Source organism: Polypterus senegalus, chromosome 2 (genome assembly GCF_016835505.1).
Source record: "Polypterus senegalus isolate Bchr_013 chromosome 2, ASM1683550v1, whole genome shotgun sequence".
Classification (NCBI taxonomy): domain Eukaryota; kingdom Metazoa; phylum Chordata; class Cladistia; order Polypteriformes; family Polypteridae; genus Polypterus; species Polypterus senegalus.
The window spans coordinates 154414737-154428415 of NC_053155.1; the positions used below are offsets into that span (position 1 = coordinate 154414737).

General features: G+C 37.3%; 2 protein-coding genes across 5 annotated transcripts in view; one reads left to right on the forward strand and one right to left on the reverse strand.

Annotated features, from left to right (window-relative positions):
* The window catches only part of cmss1 (cms1 ribosomal small subunit homolog), a 373767-nt gene that overhangs the window by 150970 nt on the left and 209118 nt on the right, over positions 1–13679 (reverse strand). The window lies entirely within an intron of this gene.
* Positions 1–13679, forward strand: part of filip1l (filamin A interacting protein 1-like) — a 292306-nt gene that overhangs the window by 90690 nt on the left and 187937 nt on the right. The window contains exon 1 of one of the 3 annotated variants that reach the window (XM_039744870.1): positions 802–891. The exons of the other annotated variants lie outside the window; for them this stretch is intronic. The gene's annotated coding sequence lies outside the window, so the exon portion shown is untranslated. Of the gene's footprint in view, positions 1–801; positions 892–13679 lie in introns of those variants that run through there. 3 annotated transcript variants of the gene reach the window in all.

A 13679-nucleotide genomic window follows, 5' to 3' on the forward strand; every position in this document is an offset into this window, starting at 1 on the left:
CTACCAAGGTAGTGTGAAGTAATGTAAGGAAGGAATGTTGTATGAGTTGTGGTTTTATGATTGTATGTTTTTTTTTCTGCAAAGTTAGCTTTAGTGCAAGATGATTCATAAAAAAACATAAGTAATCAGTCTGCTTATGTAAGTCATGATGAGTGTGTACGTCTTTGTAATGAAAGAGATTTAAGAAACAGATTGTAAAGCAGCTTTTTTTTTGTAAGAACATGGCAACTGTACTGATGCATGTTTCAATCTTTGTGAGAACAGGTTTTACTGTTCAGTGGGTATAAAATTCTGCCCAGATTTCGGAAATTTGCACAAAAACATATTTTTATGTTCAATATTACACATGTAAAAAAAAAAGGATGGTTATTGAACAATAAGAATACAAAATCTGCAGAAGGATTTATTTTTCACTTTATTTCCTAGAAGTATTTAATCATAAATAAATTATACTTGAATTTGAAAGTAGCTGTGACGCTTCCAATCTAGCAATCTGACCAGGCATTAAATAATGCTAGAGATTCTGAGGTTCACCTTGAATGATCTAAATAACAAATGACTTGAGTGTAGGTATCTATAACAATGTGTTACTGTATATATAATACCCAAGTCAGGTTTTTAGGATGCAGGGACCAATGCTGGATGGGGTGGTAGGGTGCATCCCCACTAACAAAACCAAGTGTTTGGAATTTAGGAAGAAAATACACACATACATAAGCTTTTCATTTAGATTATACATATTGTTAATTTCAGCACACATGGTGGTCAAATGACTAGTTCCGAGTCACTCAATGAGCCAGAGGTGGAGACTGGAGAATAAACTGTTACAGCCCAACACCTTACTCACCAGGATATGCTGGCTGTCTGAAGGTTAGAATATTTCAGCAAAAGGTAAGTGAAGCAGATGTGCAGAAGGAAAAAAACTCATTCAGCCCTTGTGTTACGGGAAGATGAAGGCGAAGGATAACATCTTCAAGACTTAGTTTTCTGTGTATGGTAGCATCTTAATTCTCCTTTATTAGTTGCACACAACTGAATGCATATCACCTCTGGATTCTATAAGAATAGCCATCAGAATATATAAATATTCTGCATAAAGGAATAAAAGGTACAGCCTAAATAATACAGAAGTAAATACCAAAAAGGAAGAGTAGCAAAAGATCATTCTCAGCTTTATAATCAATAGTCACATCAAAACTGTAGTGGGTGATTTCAAGCTTATGGAAACCCCATCCAGGATTCTGTCATGGAAGGTCAGAACACCAGAGGCTGTGCTTTATGCTATAGTTAAAGAAGTTCAGCATTTTCATATGGAAGTCTCTTTGTCAAGGACAGGAAGCTGGGGTTGAGAATGGTGTGCAGTGGTTCTAAAATGGGTTGGTATATTTAGTGATTTTTAGATTTCTGTCTAAAATCTAGACCTTTTTTGGCCTGTCATGCCCTATCTGCCATCTTCTCTTTACTCACTTTTATTCTGATAAATGTCTAAGGACAACTAAGACCAGAGTCAGTATTTATTAAGTGTCTCAGAATTATTCCTAGGAATTGTACTAAAAGCCAGACTGGGATAAGAATTTGAGGTAGGACATGAGATGTATTTATGAAGCATCCTACTCTTCCTCCCAACTAGGAGAAAGAGTTCATATTTGCAAATGAATGACATCATGATTTTATGGCAGCCCAAGCCACAAGGTACATCACAATATTTTGTAGTTTTCCTGGAAATCACCATGATGTTTTGTAGTTTTCTGATACTAACACTATGGCTTCACCACAAAGATAATAAATAATAAAAATAATAACAATAATAATATCAAAAGAAGAAGAAAAACCCTTGGAAAAACCCAAGGGCCGGTGTATACTTCACGCTCAGAATGCATACGCACATGCATAATGGCTGCCACATATTCCCAGTGTTCACTTGATGAGTCCTCGGAGCACACCCTCAGAAATTAATGTGATGCATGCGCAAGTTGCAGTACCATTAAAAAATAGGGGGGTGTGGGGCGCACTTTGTTCAAAAAGAGACTGACATCACTTCACAACATGATTCAAAAAGAAATCATCAAACTTAAATGACTGACATCACTTCACAACATGATGTTTGATGAATGGTTCAATATGGTCATCGTATGTCTTAAAACAAAAATATTTTTTTAACGAAAAGTTCACAAAAAGTTTGCTCATAACAATCGGACCACAAGCAACTGAGATGAGTCGGGAACCCACACTTCTTGTTCTTGCGAGATTACACCATGTTAGCAGCATCCAATCAGAGCCCAAGAGAATGAAAATCCCGATTGATTGACTCTTCTCTTTCAGCCAATGGACCTTGTAAGAAATCATCTGGGTACTGTAACGCGAAACTCTTTGTCTATCGTAGTGACTGCTGAAAATCGTATGCTTTGTTATGAATTGGTTGCAAAGTACACTACAGGTAGGATGTACTTATAGAATTTTCCTGCAGTATTGCGGGGTGTGATATCTGAACCGCGATACAGCGAGGGATCACTGTATTTCGTGATTAAAGTGGAAATTTCGACTTCAATCAACTTTAATCTTGTAGTTTATTTTGTCATTAAAGTAGACTGTCATAAACGTCATCTTAAAACTGACCCAAGTTGTTAATCACTACGTGCTTCTGGGTCTTACTCCTGCACTGACAGCAGTGGCAGGCAGCAATCACCAAACAGAAAAAATTACATTTATGATATTCCAGCTCTCTGCAAATTTAGAATCCGGCACGGTGTCAAAGTGCTGATGTCTTGCAGGGAGTCACGTCCCTGGTGTTACCTGCCTGGAGTTTGCATGTTTTCCTGGTAGGCTCCACAATGTGCTCCAGTTTCCTATAAAGGATATCCAGGTTTGGGGATTTGGTGATGCTAAAATGACACTAGTATATGTGTGTGCTTGTATTCACCTTGAAATGAGTTGATGCCTCATTCACGATGCTTGCTGGAATGGGCGCGTCCCTGGATTGATGAATGTAATCATTAAATATCCATCCTTTTCAGAGATATTAAGGCAAGGTGTCCTGAATTTAAAGGATGTTTTGGGCAGTCAACAACACAGCAAAGCTGAACACTGTTTTCTCACCGTGATGATATCTCACACACCCACCTGGTGGAATCCTCCTGATTTACATAAAGTAAACCTGCAAGCATAAACAGTGCACTAGCATCCACAGGCACACACATCACGTGAAGTATAAACCTGGTCTCAGGGAGGATATTGCGATAAGCTGCACTTATGAATTTCCCCTTGGGATTAATAAAGTATCTATCAATCTAATTGTTGCCACTTTGCAATAACATAATAAATAATGCTGTAAAGTGCACCAAGATTGAAAGGCTAAGACATGCACACAAAATAAGAGTAAAGCTTGATAATGGGGGTGTTTATTTAACACTGAATGATACACAACCACACTTTTAGACAAATCACTTTCCTTTTTGTTATGGCCAAGGGAACTGCCTCATAAAGTAACAGCTATACTGAAACTAGAAAGGACCATAAGCCCCATTGAGGCTTTCAGGGTACTGTGTTGTGCCATGCCTCCCTCCATAATTGCTCCTTATCTTCTGTGAGACTTTATTGATGCAGTGCCCCACAAACCTCTTGAACTTTCCTGGGCTTGAAAAGTGTAACATGGATATTCCAGCAGTTTGAGGAATGCAAAGCTCAGTGTACCTGTGTGACATTTTGCTGTCAATAACTCATGTTACCCCACCTAAATTCAGCCTATTATGCTGGCTACTATAGTACATTAAGTTTGCATCCTTGAACTCCTGTGTATTGATCCTGTGATATGTGTGCTCATCCACACTTGGGCAATGATCTTTATGCTCGTGCTGATTTACATGAAAACAGCTTGCTTTATCATTACCTCATTTGGAGATTTGGGGAACTACATAAATCTGCATATTACGTTGTAGGGGCATTCAAACTTTGGTGCAATATTTGAGAAACAGTTAGTTGTGACATACTCAAATTATCACCACTATAACGCTGCATTTTATATGCAACATTACTGACACTTTTATTTTGGTACAAGGGCATGCGTACATGGAGCGATTGCATAGTGAACAAAATTTTTTACAAATATTATTCTCTCTCTGTCAAATTGATGTCTTTTAAAAGTTCATTGTTGTCCAGTGTTTTCAAAACATTCATCTTTTCCCAGGATGTGCAGGCCAATCTCTGCATGAATGCCATAATCTGGCATCTCATACTGTGTTAAGACAGCTCAGAAGCTCTCATAAATTCTGGTAAAGTTAGGTGTAAACTTAAATTAGGAATGATGATTCCTTCTTCTAAGTGTAGGACCAAATTTGCGTCACTCTTGAGATTTTTGAGCCAGCAAGGAATATTTTCCTTTTCTGAGATGCTTGATAAATACAAGCACAGGCCTACCAGGTTTTACAACAATACTTATCCATAAGGTGCATGATTCTAACATTTAAACCTTAAAAGTGTGCTACAATAATTTTAATGAAAATGCCTAAAGGTTTTTTAGTGAAATGAATTGTTTGGGGGTTGTTGGGAATTGCTACTATGGCCACTGTATTGATATTACAAGCTACATCAACTCAAATTCCATGTAACTGATATTATTATGGCAATGAAGTACAGTACTTGTAACAAGAGGTGAAGATATTTCAGTCACCATCATCTTTAATGAAAACGTTCAGTATTTACTTAACATACATATTTAAATAAGTGCAAAAAAGTTTAAATGACAAAGTTTTTTTTGAGTTGCATGTCAGATACAGCAGTGCATCAGCTGAAACCAGAAAATAAATTATCTCTGAGGGTTTAGTTTTTTTACATACTATATCAAATACCTGTCATTAATTAAAGTCCTATAATTTAACATTTACTGTTAAAAAGCTGATGTTTTTATGCCTTTTAAAATAAAAATAATACAATGAAACCATGGAGCAATGGAATAAGGAGCTTCTTACTGTATTTAAGGAAATGCCTTCGACTCACTGACCAATCTGTACATTAATTACAGTCTAATGAGATGATGGTAGCAGAGTCACGGTGCACCTTAGTTTTGTTAGGCTGGTCTTGTTTTTCACTATTCCTGTCTTCAATATATATATAAAAATGAAGGCATGTAAGCTTATATTATTAAATTTAACATACATATTTATTGTAGCTTCATTAATAATTGCTTGTATAAATGTCAAAAGTTGATCTTAAGTTAATGTCAACTAACAGCGTCTGCTTTTAAAAATAAAAAAGACTGGTTATTTGGTTAGCTTTGATACTATAAAGTTTTAGTAATGAAAGGCTAACGTCAACAAAAAAGGGCATACATTTAATTAAACGTTAAGGACTGGTCAAAAATTACTAAGTCAAATCGAAACAGACTTCATTCAATGCAGAAAACATTATCTTTTGAAAGATCATTTTATCATAAATACTTAATTTTGGACTTGAGAACACTTGGAGGTGGATCTCTTTTTTTCTTATTTCATCAATATCAGCATACTACTTGGTTTCATCCCCTTCACTGTCATCAATGTCCATTTGCCTTATGAAGCACTTTCTCAAAACATCTTAAATGTTAATCACAATATTTACCACTTTTGCAATATCCTTTCTCAGAATGTTAAACTTGCCTTCCCCAAGTGCACAGAAACTGACAAACCACAAAACACATACAATTTCTATCTTCAATGGACCTCTGCAGCCAATACTTAGGGGAGCTCCAAGGAATACTACCATGTACAATACAATTCCTTGCGTTAGTGAAGGGAGTTTCATTGTATCCAGAGAAAAAATGGTGGTGGTCTTTGCTTCCGTAATGGACAGAAACACAGACATACAGATTTATATATTTGCTGCCTACAAATAAGTATTAAGGAAATATGAACCATTTATGGTATGTCTTAATTCGTGAAAAACTAAACACATTTTAAAGAAAGAAGTTGGACTTTTGGGCAAACTCCTCAATTATGTAGAAAACACCTTCCATCATTTAAAAGGCAAACTGAGATACTAGTTAAACTAAATAAGTTAGATTAACTAATTTGCTCACTTGTGTTAGCTTTGTTATACTTCTTTATCTACAAACTGCTGTTTCTACAAATCCAGCAGTTTCCATGTCAGAGTGGAAAAGTTACTATTGTTCAAAAATACATACTAAATGCTGCAAGAAAGAAATTTTTTTATATTTCCGTTACAGCATGCTAAACCTTTCAAGTTGACACCTGTATTTTAGAAGGCAATGGTGTGAGATCACCTCCTCAGCAGTGCTGTGGGCTGAGGTGCTTCTACATTTTTCACAGCTTGTATTTCATAGCCAGAATCCAAAAAACTCACTTTAAATCATGTCGTCTTTTGAGAAAACAGCTGTTTCATTTCATTCCATTTACGTGAAGTTTCATTCTCAATCACCACATAAAGCTAACAAAATATTTGACTAGGTACCAAATAAAAAAGGAAAACTTTAATTTAAACTGAAGAACAATAATTCAGAACTTTTACTTGAACTATACTGTTTGCTTACACATTTATAAAATTACATTTTATAGAGTTTATATATTTATGAAAAGAAAATCAAAGCTGCAAATAGCTGGTTATTTGGCAAGTTGTTCAGAGAGAATCTTGGCTAATGGATGTGCATTTTTTTAAACTCAGGTTACCACAGCTGTTTCATGTTGTATGAAACCAATCCACAAAAATTAATTTCACAAAGACAGAAATACAGGTCACTGAGTGAAATCTGTTAAGTATTTATGGCATTGTTAAAGGCATGTTCTCCACTCTGCACTTTCCTTACTACAGTTAAATAACTTGTAACTTGAGCTGCAACATATTAGTTAAAAGACTGCACTCTCCACATTAGTATAATCTTGGTTAAAAAAAAATGCTCATTCTGATTTAAAGATTGTCTAATTATGGTAATATCTTCAAATAAACAAAGCAACCCACTGATTGTGATTTAATAAGTTTTAATAAACCAAGCTCACTATGCTGAAAAGATGGATTATGGACATGGATTGTATATGTTTTCTTTTCTGATCACTAGGGTCAATCATCTTTTAACAAAGTGGGGGAAAACACAAAAACGCAAACAGGTTTAAAATAAACTAAACGCAGTAGACTGTGCAAAAATTTCTAAGGGGAGGGCTGTAAAAAGGGAGAATTCCAAGGTAAACATTACACACAATTTATGACAACTGTAGCTAGATTTTACGTCAATGGATGACAAACACTACTATCACAGTTGACTGTAACATTCTTGCCATAACCATGTTTAGTAAATCAACCTACATGGGCCAGGAAAGGTAATGAATGGAATTCATAAAATAAATAGCTGGAAAAAGATTTTGAATTACCTTGTTTCCTTATGGAAAAACAGTGAGATGAACATAATTACTCTTATGTCATATTGTACAGCATTGGCAGTACACAGTGCTACAAAGAACTTTAAACCTGCCATTTCAAAGCATCTACTAATTTAATGGCTTCAAATGGACTGTAAACTGTAGTTTGTGTATCATCATATCACATCACCTTTGTGTTTTACAATAAAATAACTATCTGCTCTTTGGGATACAGGAGGGTAATTTTATGACATTGTGAATGTTACTCTCTCCCTCTACAGTGATTCTTATTTGAATCCTTTACATTGTCAGTATTCTACAATGACAATGTATGTTTCTTTTCTGTGTTTGGCTTTTAACTGCATTGGAAAAAGTCACAAAATAAAAAGTATAAGAAGCAAAGTTAAAACCAGTTTATAGTGAAGTCTTAAGAAGTAGGAATGAGAGAGCTTTGACGTGAAAAATACCACTGTCACCAAAGATGATAATTTGAAATATGTTAAAACAGAAAATTGGTAGAACACCAAAACCTTTTAAAACACTAGAATTACCAGAGCCTACAAGAAAACTGCGCCGATTAAGACAAGCTGCAAGCAGCCTGCTATTCCATCCCCGCACCATCACAGACCGTTCACAATGTTCTCTCAGCTTCTGCCTTGTTTGATTATCTGGGAGTGAACTGCTGGAGTTTTAGAGTGGAAATAATAGATCGTTATTTGGAACACATGCATTTCATGTGTGTTCCGTATCTACAGTAATCTGTGTAAAAACATTGTTAAAACAAACTTTTTCATATTTTAGTAATAGATGTTACAAAATGTAGGCATAAACTATAGAATGTGTGAAGCATCAAGTCCAAACATCAAATAAACACCTTCACAAAAGGTTCAAGAATGATACAACAGCTTCCGTGGCGTAGTGGGAAGATTTGCCGACTTATAATCAAGAGTCCCCGGTTCAATCCTGACTGTCTCCTATATTTACTGTTTTCAGTAGTGAGCTGCTCTTCTTGTTAATATTATACAGTACACACATACATTTGGTTTGCATCTGTAACAGACAGTGTACATTTATAGTACTGTACTTGTAAAAGTTACCTTTTTTTCCACTTTTATTCTCTCACTCACGATCACGATACATTCTACCACCCTAGGGATCTGACGCTGTTACGTGAAACTGGGAGTAACTGAAGATGTGAGTAGTGTTTTGAGGCAATGGAACTGGACAATCTCTGATCTGGAGGGATAAAAGCTGACATACAAACGCTGGTGAATCTGCCTTCTTTGTATCTCACCGCCACTTTTAATTCAGTTTTACTGAGCATTCCTGCTCACGCAGAATTAGTATGCACCTTATGGTTTATGATGTCAAAAAACACAGACATAGGTATATATGATATTTGGAATTATTCATTTTATGACCTTTTATGAGGTCAGTTCAGCGCTATATGCAATCATCAAATTCAAATGTAAACAGTTCACACACACGCAAGGACACTCCTTCCTACATTTACGACATGTGTACCTGTTTACCACTCTTTAAGCTGTGGTTTCTATTACACACCTGAAAGAAAGGGACAATATATGTGACATTTTGAAGAAATCATTTTATGACCTGAATAGTAGCAATCAGAAAACATCATCGCACTAATGCAATATTATTTGAAAACGAACAGTGTCAGATTGGGTGTGAATTTACGCTGGCGCTGTTACTTAGAGTCATATCAGAAGAGGTGGGGGGGTGGGGGTGTTAGAGCGTGATCGTGATCGAGAGAATACAACTGAAAAAAGCTAACTTTTACAAGTACCAAAAATTTATACCCAATGTCCCATATATTTGTCTCTTTCTTTTTTTCTCCGTGCTGAGTCAACATTGTGGACCAGAAGGTGTGAGCTTATTCAGTGCAGCAGGATCAACGCACTTGTATTGTGCAAGGCATGCACGGAGGCCACTGTGAAAAGAAGAGTTTTCATGGCTCATATTGCAGAGGAACCTCGTTGTCGCATCTTACTAGAAAAGGCGATGGAAAAAGAAAAGGAGGATACAACATTGACAAGCTTCTGTTCCAAGATAGCCGCTTTCCCAGGAAAGTAAACTGAGTCAGTGTCAAGTGTCTTTTCAATGTAATAGAAACCACAGCAGAGAGAAAACTGTGCACATTGCAACAGGTACACACATGCATAACGGTCATAACGGTTGACAACGTCCGCCATGTTAAACTTTCTTATTTTTGGCCCCATCTTCACGAAATTTGGTAGGCGGCTTCCCTGCGCTAACCAAAACCGATGTACGTACTTATTTAGGTGGTATAACGCCACTGTCGGCCGCCATATTGAACTTTCCAATGTTCTATGTTACCTATGGCCCCATCTTCAAGAAATTTGGTACGTGGGTTCCCAGTGCTAACTGAATCCTACTTACTATGAAAATTAACTAATAAAAGTCAGACATTGCTTTTCAACCATGCTTCAACAGAATAAAAAAAAAAAACAAAAATGATGGTACCCCTAGAAAAGACTGAAAATAATGTGACCAAAGGGACATGTTAATCCAAGGTGTGTCCACTAATTAGTATCACAGGTGTCTACAATCTTGTAATCAGTCAGTGGACCTATATATAGGGCTCCAGGTAGTCACTGTGTTGTTTGGTGACATGGTGTGTACCACACTCAACATGGACCAGAGGAAGCGAAGGAAAGAGTTGTCTCAGGAGATTAGAAAGAAAATTATAGACAAGCATGTCAAAGGTAAAGGATATAAGACCATCTCGAAGCAGCTTGATGTTCCTGTGACTACAGTAGCCAACCTCCCTGGACGTGGCCGCAGGAGGAAAATTGATGACAAATCAAAGAGACGGAAAATACGAATGGTAACAAAAGAGCCCAGAAAAACTTCTAAAGAGATCCAAGGTGAACTTCAAGCTCAAGGAACATCAGTGTCAGATCGCACCATCCGTCGTTGTTTGAGCCAAAGTGGACTTCATGGGAGACGACCAAGGAGGACACCATTGTTGAAAACATATCATAAAAAAGCCAGACTGGAATTTGCCAAACTACATGTGGACAAGCCACAAAGATTCTGGGAGAATGTCCTATGGACAGATGAGACAAAAATTGAACTTTTTGCCAAGGCACATCAGCTCTATGTTCATAGACGGAAAAATGAAGCATATCAAGAAAAGAACACTGTCCCTTCTGTGAAACATGGAGGAGACTCTGTTATGTTCTGGGGCTGCTTTGCTGCATCTGGCACAGGGTGTCTTGAATCTGTGCAGGGTACAATGAAATCTCAAGACTATCAAGGGATTCTAGAGAGAAATGTGCTGGCCAGTGTCAGAAAGCTTGGTCTCAGTCGCAGGTCATGGGTCTTGCAACAGGACAATGACCCAAAACACACAGCTAAAACACCCAAGAATGGCTAAGAGGAAAACATTGGACTATTCTAAAGTGGCCTTCTATGAGCCCTGACCTCAATCCTATTGAGCATCTTTGGAAAGAGCTGAAACATGCCGTCTGGAAAAGGCACCCATCAAACCTGAGACAACTGGAGCAGTTTGCTCATGAGGAGTGGGCCAAAATACCTGCTGAGAAGTGCAGAAGTCTCATTGACAGTTACAGGAATCGTTTGATTGCAGTGATTGCCTCAAAAGGTTGTGCAACAAAATATTAAGTTAGGGGTACCATCATTTTTGTCCAGGCCTGTTTCATGAGTTTATTTTTTTAAATAATTCTTTTGAAGCATGGTTGAAAATCAATGTCTGACTTTCATTGGTTAAATTTCATAGAATTTTTATTTATTATTACTTTTGTCAGATTAAAGTTATTTCTGTGACCATTGTGAGTTTTTCTTTCATTGACTGAAGGGTACCAACAATTTTGTCCACGTGTGTATATAAGGCCATCCGTTGCTCAGGTCTCTTCATTCCCTTCCTTGCTTCGCCACGGTATTCACGTCTGCCTGCTGATAATTGCACCCTTTTTATTTAATCCACGGCTTCTCCGCTGTTCTATTGTTCGTTTAATACGATTATAGTTATTGTATAGGTATTTTAGACTTAGTTCCTTTATCGTTCCAACCGTACCCCCATTAACATGTCTATTGAGGTGATCACCATTGATCACAAAACTGTCACTTAACGAATGTGGTTTCCATGCCCGGAGATGGCGCCTGCCTTTTCCATTCTCTGTGTTACATATTGCACAGCCATATCAGGCTCACTCTTGATATCCGGAGGAACATTGTGTCTTATGTATTGAATGACTGGGACAGGTTCAAGGTGTGAACTGATGATGGTACAGGAGATAATTATACTACACAGGAGCACTAGAAGAGTGAAATGCTTAAGCCCTTCACCTATGGTTCTGCATGTGAGTTGATGGCTGCTGCTGAATTGTTCGGTTGTCGCTTTCAAGTGTATAGAAATGGCCAAATATTTTACACCTTTGGACAACCGCCAATGTCTCTTAAACATCTTAGATTCACAGGTGATGATTTCAGTAGTGGACACTTTAATGTTTATGAATGTTTAAACTTTCAAAAGCTGGATGTGAAGTTATCGATGAAACCGGTTGTATGCTTACAACGCTTGACAGATGCCAAATGTCACTTCAACACAACAAGTCCTGCAAATACTAACGTAATTGAAACAAACAATGAAACTCAAACCGATTACGACAGCAGCAATCCAAGCTGTGAGATTTGAGTCAAGATTGCTTTTCACATGGCCAAATATATGTTGCATGCTCAAGAGTAAGCTCAGTGCACAGCTTGGACAGATTGCAACTGGAGGGTCGAACTGACAACATGCCATACAAAGAGATCCTTAACAAATAATTATTGGTATATTTTCCCTCAGTTTAAAATGATTTACTTTACTTCTTAATAAAAATTTTAAGGCAGTACTTCGCTGCTGCGAAGCGCGGGTATTTTGGTAGTAACAGATATATCAAAAACAGCTAAGGGAAATAGTTATATAGATAGATAGGAAGGAAAGGCATTATATGATAGGCAGACAGGGAAGCTGCTATATAATAATAAAATTACTGTTATTACTATATAGACAGATGGAGTTCATAGTATAATAGACAGACAGAGAAAGCGCTACTAAATGAAGAATAGGCGGGCGGGGAGTTAGAGCGTGATCGTCATTGAGAAAATAAAACTCAAAAAAGGAGGATGCAACATCGACAAACTTCTGTTCCAAGACAGCTGCTTCCCCAGGAAAATAAACTGTGTTAGTGTCAAGTTGCCCTTTCAATGTAATAGAAACCACAGCATATAGAAAAGTGTGCGCACTGTAACAGGTACACACGTCATAACGGTTCTTGTACACTCTAACCCCGCCTCCCACCTGCCTGTCTGTTTGAGTGCCTCTTCTGATCTGATTCAAACTTAGAGTCAGATCTTGGGGAGATTGGTTACAGTGTGTGAGCTTATTCAGTGCAGCAGGAACAACGCACATGTTGATCTTTTTTTTTCTTTCAGTACATGTGCCTTCCCTGTTTATTTAGTGACTTCTCTGCCTGTTTGTCTGTCTCTCTGTTACGCAGTGCTCTGTCTGTCTGTGTGTTATGGATCTTAAAAATAACAGTTATAAGGACACTTGTTCATGTTAATTGCAGTCTCAGTTGTTAAAAGACATTTTTAAAGGAGTATCCAGTGCATACCAATTTATACATTTTATGTCCGTTTGAGGTTTTAAAAAAAAAAAACCAAAAAACAACTCTTCTCAGCTGGGAATCAAACTCAGGTCTCTGAGGCACGGCAGGAAGGCTGTGACAGCATATCTTACCACTACTCACGGACGATGATGTATCATTCTTGAACCTTTTGTGAAAGTGTTTATTTGATCTTTGGAAATCAGGCTTCATATATTGTATAGTTTATGCCTACATTTTGTAACATTTATTACTAAAATATGAAAAAGTTTCTGTTTATGTGTTTATACAGATTCCTGTAAAAATGGAACACACATGAAATGCGTGTTCCAAAAGCGATCTATTATTTCCACTGTAAAACTCCACTTCACTCCCACATAATCAATCAAGGCATGAGCTGGGAGAAGTTCGTGCATATTCTGCGACGGTGGGGGATGGAATAGTCGGCTGCTTGCTGCTCTTAATCTGCACATTAACAGGACAAAAGACGCTGGCGGAGAAGTGAGGACGGATTTAAGAAGCGATTTAAGGTGGGACGGATATACAAGATTTTTCGTATGCTCTGGTAATTCTAGTGTTAAACAAACATGGTCACTGACTACAACCACAGGATGGGATTCAAATGAATATAATGTTGCATTAATGCAACAATGTTTTCAGAAATGTACTATACAGGTCATAA